The following is a 19,432-nucleotide window of genomic DNA, read 5'->3' as shown; positions in this document are numbered from 1 at the left end:
GCCCCAGTGATTATAGCATTCAGGGCCTGAGGCTGGGGGAGGTAGCTGGGAGATAATGGCTAGTGAGACCACACTGAACAGATTCAATAATAAACATCAGGATGGGCCCAACCCCAGGGTACTAGGCAAGTTCCCCCAGGTGTGAAAGAGAAGATGGACAGATGGGCTTCTGGAAACTGCCCCCATCACCACATAATGGACTAGTCATCTCAGTATCTGAGTTTCCCTCGCTCAGACATTCAGCTGGACACAGAGAAATGGGTGGGCCCTAAAAAGGACTGCTGGCTGCTCCTCCCTGCCCCCCACCATTTGGACAGATCCACGCCAGGCATAATAACCAAGCAGACTGATTTCAGACAGGTAAAAAATCCCCAGATGGGTTACACAGTCAGATGGGCCCCCAATCAGGACAAATACATAACCATGCACCTAGACAGCCAGATTTCAGAGGACAGTCCACAGCCGGATGGATGGACCTCCAGTCAGATTAATCAACCAACACCTTGACAGATCACGCCCAGCAAGAGAAACCATCAAAAAGACCCCTCTCCCAGATAGGCAGCTAGCCAGATACCAGTCAGATGGACCCCTAGGTGGACAGACTCCCAGACAGACATAAGCAAATCCTTAGCTGAACAGACACACAGACATCCTCTTAGCTAGACAGACCCACCCCCAAGTGGGCAGACTGACAGACCTAGTCAAACAGACTCCCAAGTAGCCAGATGGACTCTTAGCCAGCCAGATAGACCCTTGATTGCACAGACAGCCTTCCAACCAGGCAGATAGGTGGACTTCTAGACAAGTGGTTAGTCCCCACCAACTCATCAATTCCACAAAGCCCACAATTTAGCGGACAGATTGATGCACCACCATCTGGGAAGACTTCCAGGTAGATCCCCAAGCAGTCAGCAGGCCAGAAAAGTAGATGGACCCTCAGGTAGATAAGCATCCTAAGCTAGACCGATGGCCCACTGTCCAGACCATCTACCAGCCGGGTGTACGTTGCAAATCAGCAGGTCCTTTGAATAGGCTAGATCCCTGCTAGCCGATAGGGCCCCATTGGATGGATGAACTTCTAATCAGACACATGACAGATGGCCCCAGCCAGACAGTGAGACACTATGCCCAGTCAGAGATAAACGGACCCCCAAGCCAAGCTGGACAGATAGAACCCAAACCAGAGGAACAGGTGGACCCCCATCTGGAGAGATGAATGCACCCCCAACAAGTCAGACCCTATTTAGACAGACCCTAGTCAGACAGAAAGACCCCAAACCAGGCTGATTCTGAGCTGCTCACAGAGACCCCTAGCCAGACAGACCCCCAGTCATTGAACTGGATGCCAGATGCACCAGTTTGGCACAAATCTATGGCTAGTGAGACAGACATCTAGCCTCACAGACAGATGGACTGACCCCAGACTGACAGATCAGTCTGTAGCCAGATCGGCTGATAAACCTCCAAGTAGATAGCTGGATAAATGAACTCCAGACAGACTGAATCTCAACTTCACAAGATCCTCAGGAATACCCCTGGCTAGACACAACCACAGACCCTCGGCCAGAAGGATTGCAGCCAGACAGATCTCCAACTAGGCAGGTAGACACTCTGTGAGCCAGAGAGATCTCCAGCTGGACAGACAAAAATGAGCCACCCAGACAAAACAAACAGTCCTTCATCAAGATAGATTTTAAACCAGACAACCCCAGGTGGACAGAAAGACAAGAGTAAATTTATACTTGATGCTCCTAAACCCTGATCTTGCTCTGTGAACCTCTCTCTCCATCTTATCTTCCTAACAATGTCTAGTTCATTCAGGTGGATTCCCAGCCACTCTTCCCCAGCACAGTGCCCTTCCAAAGCTATTGGAAAGTATCCTGTGTCTGTGATGAGCATGGGCCACTGAGGCCTTCACCTGCCACCTGCCACCTGCCCAGCCACACCCACACCGCTCACAGTTACTGTGAGAATTCAGTAAAAGAATATAAAGATTTAGTTCAGGAGCTTATGCTTGATAAATGTTAGACCATAATCATGTCTGGGCCCCTGTATTCAATATTGGTTCTGAGACAAGTCATTTGCCCTTTGAGTGTTGGTAAAAGGAAGTGAAACTTGCCTTGGTGCTTGCTGGCATTGGACTTAATTTGTCAAGTGCTGTAAGGTCTCTGCACAAGATGCAGTGAACCAGCAGAAGCCAGGAATTTGCAGAGAAACCTAGGGATTCCCCAGTTTAATGGGGAACGGGAGGCCAGCATCACCTGGAGTCCAAACTGTCAGGCAGAAATTGGAGCTGACCTTTATGGAAAGAGGCAGGAAGGGAGACCCAAGGCTGCTGGTAAAAGAGGAAACTTGAGGTGTCATTTAGAGTATAAACTGGCCTCACCAGCCAGTTCATTTGGCTCCAGAGACCAGAAGGGGAAAAACAGCAGTATCTTGGAAGACAAGCAGCCCATGGCAGAAGGAAGAGGCATATTTCCCTCCTCAGGGGAGGGAAATCCATGCCAATTAGAGTATTGGTCTCTGGGGTCTGTTTTGAGGCCAGTACCCACTCAGCCCAGTTTCCTGCCAGACACTATGACTATGGGGTACAGTAGACATTTGTAGGTAAGATTTTCTTATTGACTAAGTCTAAGGTTGAACTGTTTTTAATTCTTAGCTGCCCATTCAAGACTGAATGAAGGGTTTTCCTGCTTTGATTATCTGAGGAAGGTGATCAGCAACATAGAAAGTCTGTAGGCTTGCAAGGCAGAACATGCAGGAGAGTGTTGGGTGGGGCCATTTCCATATTTTATCTCATTTAATCTGTAAAATAATATTTATGAGTAAGTATTGCCACCGATCCCATTTTGCAGATGCAGAGGAGACTCAGAGAAGATGGCTGTTAGTTTGAGATTCACACCTAGATTTAGGTCTCACTGTTTGGTGGTATAGAAATATATGGCTCTTAGCTACAGAAGCCCTAAATCATTAAATGAATATAAATAGCTAGCACTGAGTGCTTGGTATGAACATGGCCTGAATGATTAATCTCCAGAGCAATTCATGCACACAGGTAAGTTTGTTATCCCCACTTTACAGAAGCCATGAATAACTGCACTGAACACAACATCATTTGATATGTCTTTAAGTTGGCCTGTATCATAGTGATTAATAGCTTGGATTCAGTCACTTACCAGTGCTATGATTTTGAGCAAGTTTTCAGTTTCTCTCTGGTTCAGTGAGTTTCCTACTCTGTAAATGGAGGAAAATGTTACTTTTATCACAGGGCTACCACACGAATGCTTCATCAGAGCAAGAGTGAATCTAGATTTTTTGTAACACACATAGAAAAGGAGATTTCTTATTTTTTCATGGATAATTCCCAAAATAAAACAATTCTAGATAGTCCTAGTCTTGGTTAGGAGTTGTATTTTAAGTCAGTGGGCAGAAAAATGGTTTACTCATCATAGGTTATTGAGATAAGTAGTCGTTTAGGAAAAAAGTTTGAGCCATACATCATACCTTAGAGCAGTACAGATCCTAAATGTATCAGATTTAAATATAAAATATTAGGGACGCCTGGGTGACTCAGCCAGTTAAGTGTCCAACTCTTGGTTTCAGCTCACAGTTCGTGAGATCAAGCCCCAGATTGATTAGCGCAGAGCCTACTTGGGATTCTCTCTCTTCCTCTCTCTCTGCCCCTCCCCGAATCATGCTTTCTCTCTCTCAAAATAAATAAACATTAAAGTATATATATAATATATTTATATATATATAAAATATTAAACCATAAGTATTAGAAGAAATTATGGGAAATTTTCCTTATAATCTTGGACTGCAGCAGTCCTTGCTAAGTATGGAAAGACAAATCAGAAGCCCAAAAGAAATGTAAATAAATTTTCATACTTAAAAATATTTCAACCTCACAAAAATTACCGTCAGCACAGTCAGAAAATGAATGACAAATGTGAAAAAAATTTACAACTGAGATCAAACAAAAGGCTAATTTTCTGACATATAAAAAGCTCCTAAGAACTAAGGCCCAAAGCTCAAAACAAACATAAGGTCAATATATGAATTATCTAGTAAGTGATAATTGTTTTATTTATTTTATCGCACATTTCTCTTATAATATACAACTTGGTCCAGGGGACATAAATACTTAGGAAAATATGAGAAAGATAAGTGTTTGTTAAGCCATACCAGCATTCAAATCAATTTCAGATGGTTTAATAACTGCAGACTGTCCAAACATAAACACAAAGTGCATTTGAAAAGTGATTTCAGTGGGATGCCATAGATTTCAAACATACCTACAGCCGTGTAACCTTGCTTTAAGGAAGACTTCTCCAAGAGATCTGTCCTGGGGCACCTGGGTGGCTCAGTTGGTTAAGTGTCTGACTTTGAATCAGGTCATGATTTCATGGCTCATGAGTTCAAGCCCTGTGTTGGGCTCTGTGCTGACAGCCTGGATCCTGCTTCAGATTCTGTGTCTTCCTCTCTCTCAGCCCCTCCCCTGCTTCTGCATGTTCTCTGTCTCTCTCTCTCTCTGTCTCTCTCTCTCAAAAATAAACATTAAGAAGAAAAAAGAGAGGTCTGTCTGTCTTTCTGTTCTGGGATTGACAACTGACAAGGTTAACAGGCTGACTGCCATGACCTCTTCAGCCCCAAGCCCTACTTCAAATACCAGAAATAAGAATTTGCATATTATTTCGCTTAACTTACACTAGAGAACAAGACCCCAGTTTTAAAAATTTCTGTGTTCCCCCATGGGTTTAGCAGAGTTTTGGGTCAGTGAATATTTATTGAAATTAATAAGAAAGGAAGACTGTTGGTGAGAAAGAGCTCTAAAGTATAACTGTGCCTGCATTTGAACAGAGCCTCAATTGGGGTTAGACAGGGCAAATGCTCTTATATTGAATACTTAAACAGAAAGAACTCAAAATGCTTTCCGTGGGGCTTTGGCAAAGACCAAGGCTCTTGCTGTATATTTTCCATTATTCTGAATTGGAATGCATTACAATGTAAGTATTTTCTCCTCTGAGTTCATAAATACAGTTAGTAACTCCTGCAAAAGGGAGCAGCCACTTTTAAAGGTGTCACTGAATGTAATGAAATTTAGTCAGAAGCAAATTAACTGGATGCCTTCCAAAAGTACATAAAAAGATATCAAGACTTTTACCTGCAAAAAGTAACTGGGGGCGGGGGCCTGGGTGGCACCTGGGTGGCTCAGTCGGTTGAGCATCTGACTTCGGCTCAGGTCATGATCTCCCGGTCAGTGAGTTGAAGCCCCACCTCAGGCTCTGTGCTGACAGCCTCTAAGTAACTAAGTTTGGAAGCTGGTTGCCAGGGAAACCAACCATATGATTAAAGGGTTGGAACATTCAGCCCCACCCCTGACCTGCTGTGAGGTGAGGTGAGGTGGTACCTGGAGATTATTAAATCCAGTCACCAATGGCCAGTAATTTAATCAGCCATGCCTACGCAATGAACCTTCAAAAACATCCCTGAACTGCCAGTTTGGATAGCTTACAGGCTCGTAGACCAGCATGCATCCACATTCTGGGATGGTGACACGCCCTAAACGCCATAGGGACAGAAAGTCCTACATTTGGGACTATTCTGGACCTCACTGTATGTATCTCTTCATTTGGTTGCTCATTCGTATACTTTGTAATAAATCCTTAAACTAGTAAGTAAATTGTTATTCCTGAGTTATGTGAGCTACTCTACCAAATTAATGAAACCTAAGGAGGGGGTCGTGGGAACCTCCAATTTATAGCCAGTCAGCACAGGTAACAATGTAGACTTGAAATTGGCATCTCAAGGGGGCTCTCGAGAAGATGGTGGCATAGGAGGACGCTGGGTTCACCCTGTCCTGCTGATCACTTAGATCCCACCCACCTCTGCCTAAATAACCCAGAAAACCACCAGAAGACTAGCAGAACGGACTCTCTGGAGCCAAGCGTAGAGGCCCACGGAAGAGGGTAGGAAGGGTGGAGAGGCAGTGTGAGCTACACGGACTGGTGGGAGGGAGCTGGGGTGGTGGAGGGGCAGCCAGCCTGGCAAGGCAGAGCCCCTGAGTCTGACTTGCAAAAGCGGAGGGGCCGGACTGCGTGAGTTCTGACAGCCAGCGGGACTTAACATCTGGAATGTTAAAAGTCAACAGCTCTGCTCGGAGAGCGAGCGGGAGGGCGAGAGGACACTGGGAGGGAGAGGTGTTGAGCCCTGGAGGAGCTCAGCTCGGTGGGGGAACAAAGGCTCTGGCCAGCGCCATCTCCCTCTCCCATCCCCCAGCCGAAATCCCAAAGGGAACCAGTTCCCCTCACGAACTTGCTTGCACCACGCAAACACCCAACGCTGTGCTTCTGTGGATCCATCCCTCCAACAGGTCTACCTGCCTCCCTCCCAGTGCTGCAGGGCCCCTCCCGCTGGGGACCACCAAGGGCAAAGCAAGCTAAGCCTACCCCTCCCACCCCTGTGCACTTTGCGGATCCACCCTGGCTGATATGCCAGATCCCATCAAAGCAGCACCACAAGCCTGGCAGTGTGCAAGTAGCCCAGACAGGGGCCACACCACTCCACAGTGAATCCTGCCCCTGGGACAGGGGAAGATAAGGTACACACCAGTCTGACTGTGGCCCCAGCGGTGGGCTGGAGACAGACATTGGGTCTGACTGCGGCCCCGCCTGCAAACACAAGTTACTCCAGACAGCACAGGGGAAGAGCCCTGCAGTTCTGCACCATTCCAGGGACTATCCAAAATGACGAAACAGAAGAATTCTCCTCAAAAGAAACTCCAGGAAGTAGTGACAGCTAATGAATTGATCAAAAAACGATTTAAGCAATATAACGGAACAAGAATTTAGAATAATAGTCGTAAAATTAATCGCTGGGCTTCAAAAAAGTATAGAGGACTTTTGGAATTCACTAAGAACATGTATGAATCATATAAGAAAGCCCAAATGAGCTCATCCTAGCCTGGGATGCTTCAGGCCATGACATTACAGAGGACTCTGTGCTGATCCATGAGTACTACACGGGGAAGCCCCCAACCCCATTCACCTCATTGTGGACATGAGCCTTGAGATTGGCCATGTGAGCATCAAGGCCTATTTCAGCACTTTAATGGTGTCCCTGGGAAGACCAAGGGGGTGATGTTCATACCTCTATTAGTGAAATATGCACATTATGACTAAACACATTGAGTTGAGCTGATCATGGAGTCCTGTTTTAGCCCCAACCAGGTGATCAGACTCTCAAGCGACTTTCAGCAAGTATGAGGGACATCGGCTTGCATATAGGATGCCCTGAGCACAGTGTTGCAGTATGCAGAGGATGTGCTGTCTGGAAAGGTATCAGGTGACAATACTGTGGGCCACTTCTTGATGAGTCTGGTTAACTAAGTGCCCAGGATATTTCCCGATAACTTTGAGACCATGCTCAATAGCAACATCAATGACCTGTTGATGGTGATCTACCTGACCACTCTCACACGGTCACAGATTGTCCTCAGTGAGAAACTTGTAAACCTTCAAATGGGCCCTAAGCAGTACTCCTGCCAGGCTTGGCCACCCTAGGACCAGAATGGAGTGAAACAGGATGGTTTCCTCGTGGTTTGAGTCAGACTGAGTCAACTACTTGTGACTCTAAATAAACATAGCCTACCTTTGTAGATGAAGAGAGAGAGAGAAAGAGAGAGAGAGAGAGAGAAACTAGAATATAAAGGATTCAGCCCTAGAACTCTGCCAAATGGCAGGGGAGCAGCTGAAACTCACTCTGGATCAGAGGGACTAAGGAGTTCCATGATTACCATTTTCCCTCCACCATGACAGCATGGACAGGAGTAGGGTTTGGGCATCCTAGCTGGTCTACTGCCTCAGTGGGCCCCAGGCTCCTAGCCCATACCAACCACAGCCATCCTACCAAGGCAGTCCCAGCATGGCACATACTAGAAAAATCCCTGGCATGGTGCATACTGGAACGCATACTGAAACAGCTCCAGCCATCTTGCCTAGGTAACACAGGTGCAAACCTCAGTACAGAGAGCTTAGGACTGTCCCAGCCATGTCCACATCAGCTTCAGCTGTTCTACCAAGATGCCCTCTGAAGAGGGCAAGGGTTTTATTTATTATTTTTTTTTACGTTTATTTATTTTTGAGACAGAGAGAGACAGAGCATGAACGGCAGAGGGGCAGAGAGAGAGGGAGACACAGAATTGGAAGCAGGCTCCAGGCTCCGAGCCATCAGCCCAGAGCCCGACGCGGGGCTCGAACTCACGGACCGTGAGATCGTGGCCTGAGCTGAAGTCGGACGCTCAACCAACTGAGCCACCCAGGCGCCCCTGGCAAGGGTTTTAAAAAACAAGGATAGGTTAAGGGATCTCTTGGATAATATCACACAAATATTCACATTATAGGGATTCCAGAAAAAAGAAGAGAGAAAGGAGCAAAAAAATATTTGAAGAAATAATACTTGAAAACTTCCTTAGCCCGGGGAAGTAAACAGACATCAAGGTTCAGGAAGCACAGAGAGTTTCAAGTAAGATGAACCCAAGGATTTCCACACCATGACACATAACAATGAAAATGTTAAAGATTAAAGATAAGGAGAGAATTTTAGAAGAAACAAGAGAGAAGCAACTACTTATTTATGAGGGAAACCTTATAAGGCTAAAGCTGATTTTTCAGCTGAAATTTTGCAGGCATTATATATTCAAAGTGCTGAAAGAAAAAAACCTACAACCAAGAAGACTCTACCTTGCAAGGTAGAATTAAGAATCAAAAGAGAGAAGAAGAGTTTCCCAGACAAACAAAAGTTAAAGGAATTACCACTAAACCAACCTTACAAGAAATGTTAAATGGAATTCTCTAAGTGGAAAGAACAGGCCATAATTAGAAGAAAATTATGAAAGGAAATAATTTCATGAGTAAAAGCTAACATACAGAAAAGGTAGTAAAGCAATCACTTATGAAGCTAGTATTAAGGTTACAAGATGAAAGTAGTAAAATCATTTATATCTAAAAAATTACTTAAGGGGACCCAGAAAATAAAATGATGTAAAATATGATAACATATACATAAGATGTGGAGGAGAGCAAAAAAGACTTCTTTTAGAATGAGTTTGGGGTGTGTCTGGGTGGCTCATTCGATTGGGTGTTTCACTCTTTATCTCAGTTCAGGTCTTGATCTCAGGTTTGTGAGTTCAAGCCCCTCATAGGGCTCCATGGTGTGAAGCCCATTTTTATTTATTTATTTATTTATTTATTTATTTATTTATTTATTATTTTTTTATTTTATCTTTGAAGCCTACTTAAAAAAAAAAAAAGGTAGAATGAGTTTGAACTTAAGTGACCATCAACTTAATATAGACTGCTATATACTAAGGACATTACATATAGACCATATGGTCACCACAAAACAAAATCATACAATAGATAGCAAAAAATAAATAGAAAGCCAAGCATTACATTTAAAAAGTCATCAATCACAAGGAAAGAGAGCAAGAGAAGAAGGAAAAAACAAATAAGAACTACAAAAACAACCAGAAAACAATTCAATAAATAGCAATAAGTACATACTATCAATAATTAATTTAAATTTACATGGTCTAAATGCTCTAATCAAAAGACATAAGGTAATAGACTAGATTAAAATAAAAACACAAAACCCATCCATATGCTGCCTACAAGAGACTCATTTCAGACATAAAGACAAGTATAGACAGAAAATGAAAGGATGGAAAAAGATATTCCTTGCAAATGGAAGTGAAAAAAAAAAAAAGAAAACATTGGTAGCAATATTTGATCAGACAAAATCGACTTTAAAACAAAGACTGTAACAAGAGAAAGGGCACTACATAATGACAAAGAGGTGAAACTAGCAAAAGGATATAACAATTGTAAATACCTATGCAATCAAAATGGGAGCACCCCTAAATAATATAAAGCAAATATTAACAGATATAAAAGGAGAAATTGACAGTTATACAATAATACCAGGGAAATTTAACACCCCACTTAAATCAATGGATAGATCATCCAGACAGAAAATGAATAAGGAAACAGTTCCTCTCAACAAAACATTAGACCAGATGGACCTAATAAGTAATACAGAACATTCCATCCCAAAACAGCAAGATATAATTTTTTCAAGTGCACATGGAACATTTTGCAGAATAGATTACATGTTAGGCCACAAAACAAGTCTCAATAAATTTAAGAAAGTTGAAATTATATTAAGCATTTTTTCCAACCACAATGCTTTTTTGTGTGACTCTATATCCTTGTTTATTATTTTAATTTTTAAATATAATTTATTGTCAAATTAGCTAACATAAGTGTATACAGTGTGCTCTTGGCTTCAGGAGTAGATTCATGTGATACATACACGCAACACCCAGGGCTCATCCCAACCAACCACAATGTTTTGAAACTAGAAATCAATTACAAGATAAACACTGGAAAAAAACACAAACATGTGGAGGCTAAACAACATGCTATGAAACAACCAATGAGTAAACAAAGAAATTAAAGAAGAAATTTTAAAAAATACATGGAGACAAATGAAAATGAAAACATAACAGTCCAAAATCTTTGGGACACAGTGAAAGTAGTGCTAAGAGTGAAATTTATAATGACAAAATCCTACCTGAAGAAACAAGAAAATCTCAAGTAAATAATCTAACCATATACCTAACAAAACTAGAAAAGAAGAACAAAACAAAGCTCAAAGTTAGTAAAGGAAGGAAACAATTAAATAACGAAGACCAGAACAGAAATAAATGGAAAAAAACAAACAAACAAACAAACTAAAAGAAAAAAAAAAAGGAAAGAAAGGGAAAGAAAAAAAAAAGAATGAAACAAAGAGCTGGCTCTGTGAAAAGATAAACAAAATGATGAACCTTTAGCCGTACTCATAAAGAAAAAAGAAAAGACCCAAATAAATGAAATCAGAAATGAAAGAGGAGAGGGAGAGGAGTTAAGGTGGTGGAGAAGTATGAAGACCCTGGGCTTTTCTTGTCCCTCAAGCAAAGTAGTATTGAGGTCAGACCACCTAGAATACCCAGGGAATCCATCTACAGACTGGCAGAAGGATCTCCACAGTTGGAGGGAGACAGCATGGCAGGTAGAGGTACACGGATGTGAATTGGGAGAGAGAAAAACAGCTGTACTGTGGAGGGGAGAGAACCCATTCCATAGAGAGACAAAAGGAAGAGAAAGAGACAGGGGTTGAGAGAGTGCAGCGTTGGGTTCACCCAAGAGGAAAACCTCTCCAGACCACGGACTAGGGAGCAAGAGGTACTGAGTGTCACGTTGCAAACAACGTTTGGAGTTCAAATTCTGAGCTTTTGGAAGTGTGAGACTTTGGAGTGAAGCTGTGGCATGCACTCCAGGGGAGAAGGAGGACACTGGCCCCAGAGTGCATAGCACTCCCTTCCTGGAGTACCTTTGGAAGTGGGTATACTGCCTCTCCAAGGCCAAAAGACCCTGCAGGCACCAGCCAAAGGCCTTTCATCAGCAGGGGACAGAGGGGCATGCAGAGGGCAGATAACCTGGTTGCTGCTTTTTGCTGTGCTACACCATAGATTCTGTGCACTGCACAGGCATGGGATCATTTTTCTTGGACAAAGGACATCAGACGCATTGTGGGGAGGCTCTACTCTGGAGGAGGGGGGTGGGCCCAAGTGGTGCCAGGTAAAGATTTCAAGTTTTGAATCCCAGCCCCATGCCGAATATGTGGATCAGGACACACTGACTGCCCTTGCTATTCTGTGAGGGCTTACTGAACAGAATGGGTGTGAGATCCTCTGTCCAAGGAGGAGAGAGTAGGTGGAGCCATTTCCCCCCTTACTACCAACATGATGGGACTTTAGAGAGCAACAGAGCAGCCCTCAGTGGAGGTGGGACCTGCTGACACCAAATCCCAAACCCCTGTGCCTGGCAACTGCATATTTACTGGGGCAGGTCTGACTCTTAGCCAGTGCAGCAGACTTCTCCAGAAGATCAGCACAGGCAGCACCCTGCATGCACCAAGTCTACTACCATAGAGTGCTTCAAAGCATCACCTGCAGTTCTGGTGGAAATAGGACAAGGCTTAATTTTTTTTCTTTTCTTCCACTTCTTTTTTTTCCCCTTTGAAACCAGGCTTACAGTTTTTTGTTTGTTCATTTCCTTTTCTCTTTTTTTTTCCTTTTTTCTCTTTTTTTCCCCTTTTCTCTTTTTTCTTTCTGTTCTGTTTTCTTTTCTTTTTCTTTCCCTTACTTTTTCTTATGAATCGGGTTTATACTTGTTTTTTTTTTAATAGTCTGTTTAGTTTTTTTTTCATTCCTTTCCTTATTTTTTTTCTTTTTTTTTAGTGGGGAAATCAGGCCTTTTTTTCTAGGCTTATTTTAACAAACAAATTAAAACATACCTAATTAAAGTTCCAAATACTCCCCACTGCAAGCTAGGAGGAGCTCTGCAGAGGACTGACCAGTGGGAAAGAGCAGCCAAAACACAACAGCGAAGTGCACACAACATACACCAGAAACACTTTCCTGAAGTACCAGGCCCTGGGCAGTGTATGGCCCCTTTTAATATAGCAGTACTCTCAGATTCAGGAAACATAACAAGCTTTTAAAACACACAAAAGACAGAAACTTAGCCAAAATGATAAGATAGAGGAATTCTCCCCAAAAGAAAGGTCAAGAAGAAATCACAGCCAAGGATTTGCTCAAGACATATATAAGCAATATATCTGAACAAAAATTTACAAAAGCAGTCATAAGAATACTAGCTGGGCTTGAGAAAGGCATAGAAGACACTAGAGAAACCTTTGCTGTAGAGATAAAAGACCTAAAAACTAGTCAGGCCTAAATAAAAAAAAAAAGCTATCACTGAAATGCAAAGCTTACTGGATATATAATCACAACAAGGATTGAAGAAGCAGAGAAGAGAATGGGTGATAGAACATAAAATTATGGAAAATAATGAAGCTGAAAAGAAGGCGGAACAAAAACTATTAGATCATGAAGGTAGAACCCAGCTATTACATAAAGCACAATAATATCTACAGCATAAGAGTCCCAGAGGAAGAGCTGGGAAAAGAAGCAGGTTTATTTGAACCTCCTTAATCTGTGGAAGGAAAAAAAGCATTGAAGTCCAAGAATTACAGGGAAATCCCCTCAAAAGCAACAAAAGCAGGTCAACACCAAAACATATCACAGGAAACCTTACAAAATACAAAGATAAAGAGAATTCTGAAAGCAGCTAGGGACAAAATGTCCTTAACCAACAAGAGTAGACTAGACATATGGTCAGCAGTAGACCTGTCCACTGAAACTTGGCAGGCCAGAAGGGATTGCCAGGAAATATTCAATATTCTGAAAAGGAAAAATATGCAGACAAGAATTCTTTATCCAACAAGGCTGCCATTCAGAATAGAAGGAGAGGTAAAGAGTTTCCCAGACAAACAAAAACTAAGGGAATTTGTGAACACTAAACCAGGCCTGAAAGAAATTTTCAGGGGGACTCTTTGAGTGAAGAAAAAAAAAAAAAAAAGACCAAAGCAACAAAGACTATAAAGGGCCAGAGAGCATCACCAGAAACACCAACTCTATAGGTTAACACAATGGCACCAAATTCATATCTTTCACTAATCACTCTGAATGTAAATGGAATAAAAGCTCTAATTAAAAGACATAGGGTATCACAATGGATAAAAAAAAGCAATACCCATCTATATTATACCTAAAAAAGACTCACTTTAGACCTAAAGAGACCTGCAGATATAAAGTGAAGGGATTGAGAACCATCTATCATGCTGATAGACATCAAAAGAAAGCCAGAGTAGCCATACTTACATTAGAAAATTAGATTTTGAAACAAAGATTGTAACAAGAAGGGCATTACATCATAATTGAGGGGTCTATCCATCAAGATCTGACAATTGTAAATATTTATGCCCCCAACTTGGCACAACTAAATATATAAATCAATTAGTAACAAACATAAAGAACCTCATTCATCATAATACCAGAGTATTAGGGGACTTTTAACACCCACTTACAACAAGGAATGGATCATCTGAGCAGAAAATCAAGGAAACAATGACTTTGAATCACACACCGGAATAGATGGACTTAGTAGATATATTCAAAACATTTCATCCTAAAGCAGCAAAATACACATTCTTCTCAAGAGCACATGGAACGTTCTCCTGAATAGATTACATATTGGGTTACAAATCAGCCCTTATCAAATACAAAAAGACCAAGATCATACCATTCATATTTTCAGATCATAACACCATGAAACATGAAGTCCACAAGAAAACATTTGGGAAGTCCACAAATACATGGAGGTTAAAGAACATCCTACTAAATAATGAATTGGTTAACCAGGAAATTAAAGAAATTTTTAAAAATACATGGAAGCAAATGAAAATGAAAACACGACAGTCTAAACCCTTTGGGATGCAGCAAAGGCAATCCTAAGACAAATATATTGTATAAAATTTTTTAATGTTTATTTTTCAGAGAGAGAGAGAGCCAGAGCATGAGTGGGGTAGGGGCAGAGAGAGAGGGAGACACAAAATCTGAAGCAGACTATCAGCACAGAACCCAGCACAGGGCTCGAATTCATGAACAACGAGATCATGACCTGAGCTGAAGTCAGATGCTTAACAGACTGAGCCACCTGGGCATCCCAAGGGAATATATTGTAATTCAGGCCTATCTCAAGAAGCAAGAACGATCCCAAATACACAACCTAACCTTACACATAAAGGAGCTAGATAAGGAACAGCAAACAAAGCATAAAGCCAGCAGAAGAAGGGAAATAATAAAGATTAGAGCAGGAAAAAAAATGATATATAAACAAAAAAAAAGTAGAAGATATCAGTTAAACTAAGAGCTGGTTCTTTGAAAGAATTAAAAAAATTGATAACCCCCTAGCCAGACTTACCAAAAAGTGAAGAGAAAGGACCCAAAGAGATAAAATCGTGAATGAAAGAGGAGAGATCATAATCAACACGACAGATATACAAACAATTATAAGAGAATACTATGAAAAATTATATGCCAACAAACGAGGCAATATGGAAGAAATGGACAAATTCCTAGAAACTCACAATCTACCAAAATTGAAACTGGAAGAAATAGAAAATTTGAACAAACTCCATAACTGGCAAAGAAATTGAATCAGTAGTCAAAAATCGCCCAAGAAACCAGAGTCCTGGGCCAGATGACTTCCCAGGGGAATTCTACCAGACATTTAAAGAAGAGTTAATACCTATTCTCAAACTGTTCCAAAAAACAGAAATAGAAGGAAAACTTCCAAACTCATTCTACAAAGCCAGATTTGCCTTGGTTCCAAAACCAGGCAAAGACCCCACTTTAAAATGAATTACAGGCCAATATCCCTGATGAACATGGGTGCAGAATTTCTCAACAAGATCTCAAGATCTCAAGATCTCAAGCAAATCAAATTCAACAGTACATTAAAAGAATTATTTTAATGTACTCTTTGCCTCCCTCTCTGTTTTTATATTATTGTTCCTTCACTTACTCTATGTTCACCTGTTGAATTTCTCAAATTCCACATACGAGTTAAATCATATGATATTTGTCTTTCTCTGACTGACTTATTTCACTTAGCATACCTCCAGTTCCACCCACGTTGTTGCAAATGGCAAGATTTCATTTTTTTCATCACTGAGTAGTATTCCACTGTGTGTGTGTGTGTGTGTGTGTGTGTGTGTGTGTGTGTGCGTGCGTGTGCACGTGCGCGCGTGTGTGTATACCACATCTTCTTTATACATTCATCAGACAATTAACATTTTGGGTCTTTCCATAATTTGGCTATTGTTGACAGCACTGCTATAAACATTGGGGTGCATGTGCCCCTTTGAAACAGAATTTTTGTATCCTTTGGATAAATTCCTAGTAGTGCAATTGATGGGTCATAAGGTAGTTCTATTTTTAATTTTTTGAGGAACTTCCATACTGTTTTCCATAATGGCTGCACCAGTTTGCATTCCTACCAACAGTGCAATAGGGTTCCCCTTTCTCCACATGCTTGTCAATATCTGTTGTTTGCCAAGTGGTTAATTTTAGCCTTTGTGACCAGTGAGAGGTGGTATTTCATTGTGGTTTTGATTTCTATTTCTCTGATGATGAGTGATGTTGAGCATCTTCTCCTATGTCTCTTAGCCATCTGGATGCTTCTTTGTAAAAATGTCTGTTCATGTCTTCTGCCCATTTCTTAACTGGGTTGTTTTTTTGGGGGGGTGTTGAATTTTATAAGTTCTTTATAAATTTTGGATACTAACCCTTTATCATATATGTCATTTGCAAAAATCTTCTCCCATTCCATAGGCTGCCTTTTAGTTTTGCTGATTGTTTCTTTCACTGTGTAGAAGCTTTTTATCTTGATGAAGTCCCAATAGTTCATGTTTGCTTTTGTTTCCCTTGCCTTTGGTGACATGCCTAGTAAGAAGTTGCCCCTGCTGAGGTCAAGGAATTTGCTGCCTGTGTTTGACCTATTAGCTTTTTGAACTTCGATGTTTCACTCTTTCCCCAGGGAAGTTTTCAGCTATTATTTCTTTAAATAAATGTTCTGCTCTCTTCTCCCTCTCTTCTCCTTCTGGAATCCCAATTATTCAAATGTTTGCCTTTTTGATTGAGTCTCATTGATCACACAGGTTTTGTGGGGGAAGGCATTTGCTCATTCTTATCCTTTTTTAAAATTTACTTACTTACTTATAGAAAGAGAGGGAAAGAGAGCATGATCGGGGAGGAGCAGAGAAGGAGGGGGAGAGAGAGAATCCCAATCAGTTCCTGCACCGTCAGGGTAGAGCATGATGAGGGGCTCAATCTTATGAACCATGAGAATATGACCTGAGTCAAAATCAAGAATCAGACACTTAATCGACTGAGTCACCCAGGCACCCCTCATTCTTATTCTTTTCTCTTCTTTTTCTTGATATTGTTATTTCAAAATTTCTCCTTCCAAGTCACTTATTCTATCTTCCATCTGCTCTACTCTACCTCAGAGGCTCTCTACTGCATTCTTCATCTCATTCATTGAATTCTTCAGCCTCAGGATTTCTGTTTGGTTTTTTAATGGTTATTTAATCTCTTTTGTAAAGAGTTCATTTTGTTCTTGTATCTTTTTCCTAATCTCATTGCGCTGTATTTCTTTTTTTTAGGTTAATCATTTAATGTATTAACATTTTCACTTCTAAACATACAATTTGCATATACAGGAAAAAATAGGTTCTGTGGGCACTAGAGAACATGAGAGGAAAGCAATCAGAAAATCAATTCTAGGGGAGGTGGGAAATAGAACTGCATTCCGTGCCTGTGTCTACATAAACTTGGGAAGGAGAAAGAAAAATGAAACAGGATAGTAACTGATGTAGAAAATAAACTTGGGCCGTTCATTTCAACTGTAGGAACTCCTTCTTATGATCCAGGTCTTGGGTCCAGGTCTGGCCTGTTTCAGGATGATCATCTGAAACACAGCCACTGGTCTTTCCCTTCTCTTTACAACCTAGGATCCTGAAGTTCACTCCAGTAACTAAAAAAACCAATCAGCTTGGCATGTGTGCAATGTCAGTGGCCAACTTCTTCCAGGCACATTATATTGAAGTACACATGAAAGTGAAACGCTTACTCACACCTGAACAAGTTTCTTCCACCTCAACTAACTTCTTGATTTAGGATTACCTAAATTGAGGTGATTACAAAGCTGGCATCTACAGAAATTGGACCAAGGAAATGAAATCTCTCAGCCCATCTTTATACCTACTATGCATTTCCTATCAGCATCAAGTCACTGGCAACACTGAATTTCCAGGTTCAACTATGTCTGCCCAATAGGGCTAGCCAACAGAGTGCACACACGTGTGCCCAAGACTCAGTTCATACCTCTCCCTTCTGTCAGAGGGGGACTCTGCTTCCCAGGCATTTCAGTGACATAACTAAGTACTCTGTGGTTCCAATAACTCCAAGTTCAAAATTAATACCCTAATGCCACATTAAACACTGTTTAATATTTTGTTAGTAAAGTATACAGCTCTAATAATGACTATCATATAAATAAAGCCATTCTTACTCTACAGGATGTAAAATCATTAAAGCAACATTTTTTATCATCAAAACCAATATTGTCACACAGCACATCTGGCAATTTTCCAACATCTCAAATATCCCAAAGGATGATAGTCAAGTGCACCTCCTTTCAACTAAAAACAGACTCTACAGTGTCAGTAAGTTCAGCAGAACTGCCCAGGAAAACAGACCTGACTGTGGTCACCATCAGGGTCATTTGGCATATGGCTTCATATGGAGATCTCTTTAAGTCTGCTCAGAGATGGAGTCAGTTGACCTATAAAACTGGCCACAGAAAATAAAAACAGAATTTGTGCTAGTAGGGAATGTATTTTGGAATGTTGGGGCAGGAACTATTACTGTGCTAAACTGCCTTGGTAGAAGTACATTGTTTAAAGCCTGAGGGACAGAAGACCGAATTAATTATGGGCTTTACAAATTCGCATAAAGAAATAACAGAAGTGCAGGATTATGGGTTTTCTAGAGTTTCACACATAGCTGGGGCTCAAAATTACATGGTTTAAGCTTCTGTATCAGGAATAAAAACAAAGCCCGTGTCCTGGTCAAGTTTAGTAATATCTTGACAGAAGGCCATTCATGTCCTTAGGCATCATTTCCCATCTATAACCTGAGTCTCCCCCACAGCCATGGTTCCAAGGGCCCCCACTATGCCACCACCAGGGCTCCATGAACCCCAGTGCTTGGGGGAGAGTCACAGTGCCCCAGTCCTGCACAAAGCAGGACACCTGCTCTTCAGAAGGACAGAAGAAAGGAAAAGAGCACCCTCTGCACAGTGCAATCTCTAGAGGCCTGACACAGTAACACTATAACTATGGCTCTCATTCCACTTCCTCACCACTCTTTTAATATCACTTTCTCAACAAGTAGAAAAAAAAGCTATAAGTAGGCTGATGTGGCAACAAAAATACTCAAAGCAGACACTAAAAACATAGGGTCATCTCTGAATAAAGCACATCTACCTCCACATACTTGAAACTGTTTTGCCTTCTTCAAGTTTTAAAGGATAAAACTTTGAGGCTCAAGCCAATTCCTAATGTGGGATATTTTCCAAGGATCACTACCAAAAAAACAAAGAATAAAATGAAGAAGCATCATTCTAAGAGGAGGCAGGGCGGGGGGTGCGGGGAGGGGAGCTGACCCTCCCCCATCATCCTGAGCAGTCAGCCTTGCTGGCCCCAGAGGTCCTGGGGATACCACCCCACTGCCTCAGGGAAGTTCCTGGTTGCTTACCAGCCCACAACTCCTGAAGTTACATGCAGCCAGCTCTGATCCGAGATTTCAAAGTTCAATGTTCAACAGAAAGAAGCTGTAGTCCTCCTTGCCATACCACTCACT

The 19,432-nt window shown here is 41.6% G+C and overlaps 1 pseudogene; it reads left to right on the top strand.

Moving 5' to 3' along the window:
* The first annotated feature begins 55 nt into the window (after nt 1-55).
* LOC109259105 (eukaryotic translation initiation factor 3 subunit F-like) lies at nt 56-8,087 on the top strand (annotated as a pseudogene).
* Nucleotides 8,088-19,432: the final 11,345 nt, after the last annotated feature.

This window comes from Panthera pardus, unplaced genomic scaffold (genome assembly GCF_024362965.1).
Source record: "Panthera pardus isolate Hobbes unplaced genomic scaffold, ASM2436296v1 HiC_scaffold_1, whole genome shotgun sequence".
NCBI lineage: Eukaryota > Metazoa > Chordata > Mammalia > Carnivora > Felidae > Panthera > Panthera pardus.
Note: the sequence above shows the minus strand (reverse complement) of the source record. Positions and strands in the feature narration are given on the sequence as shown.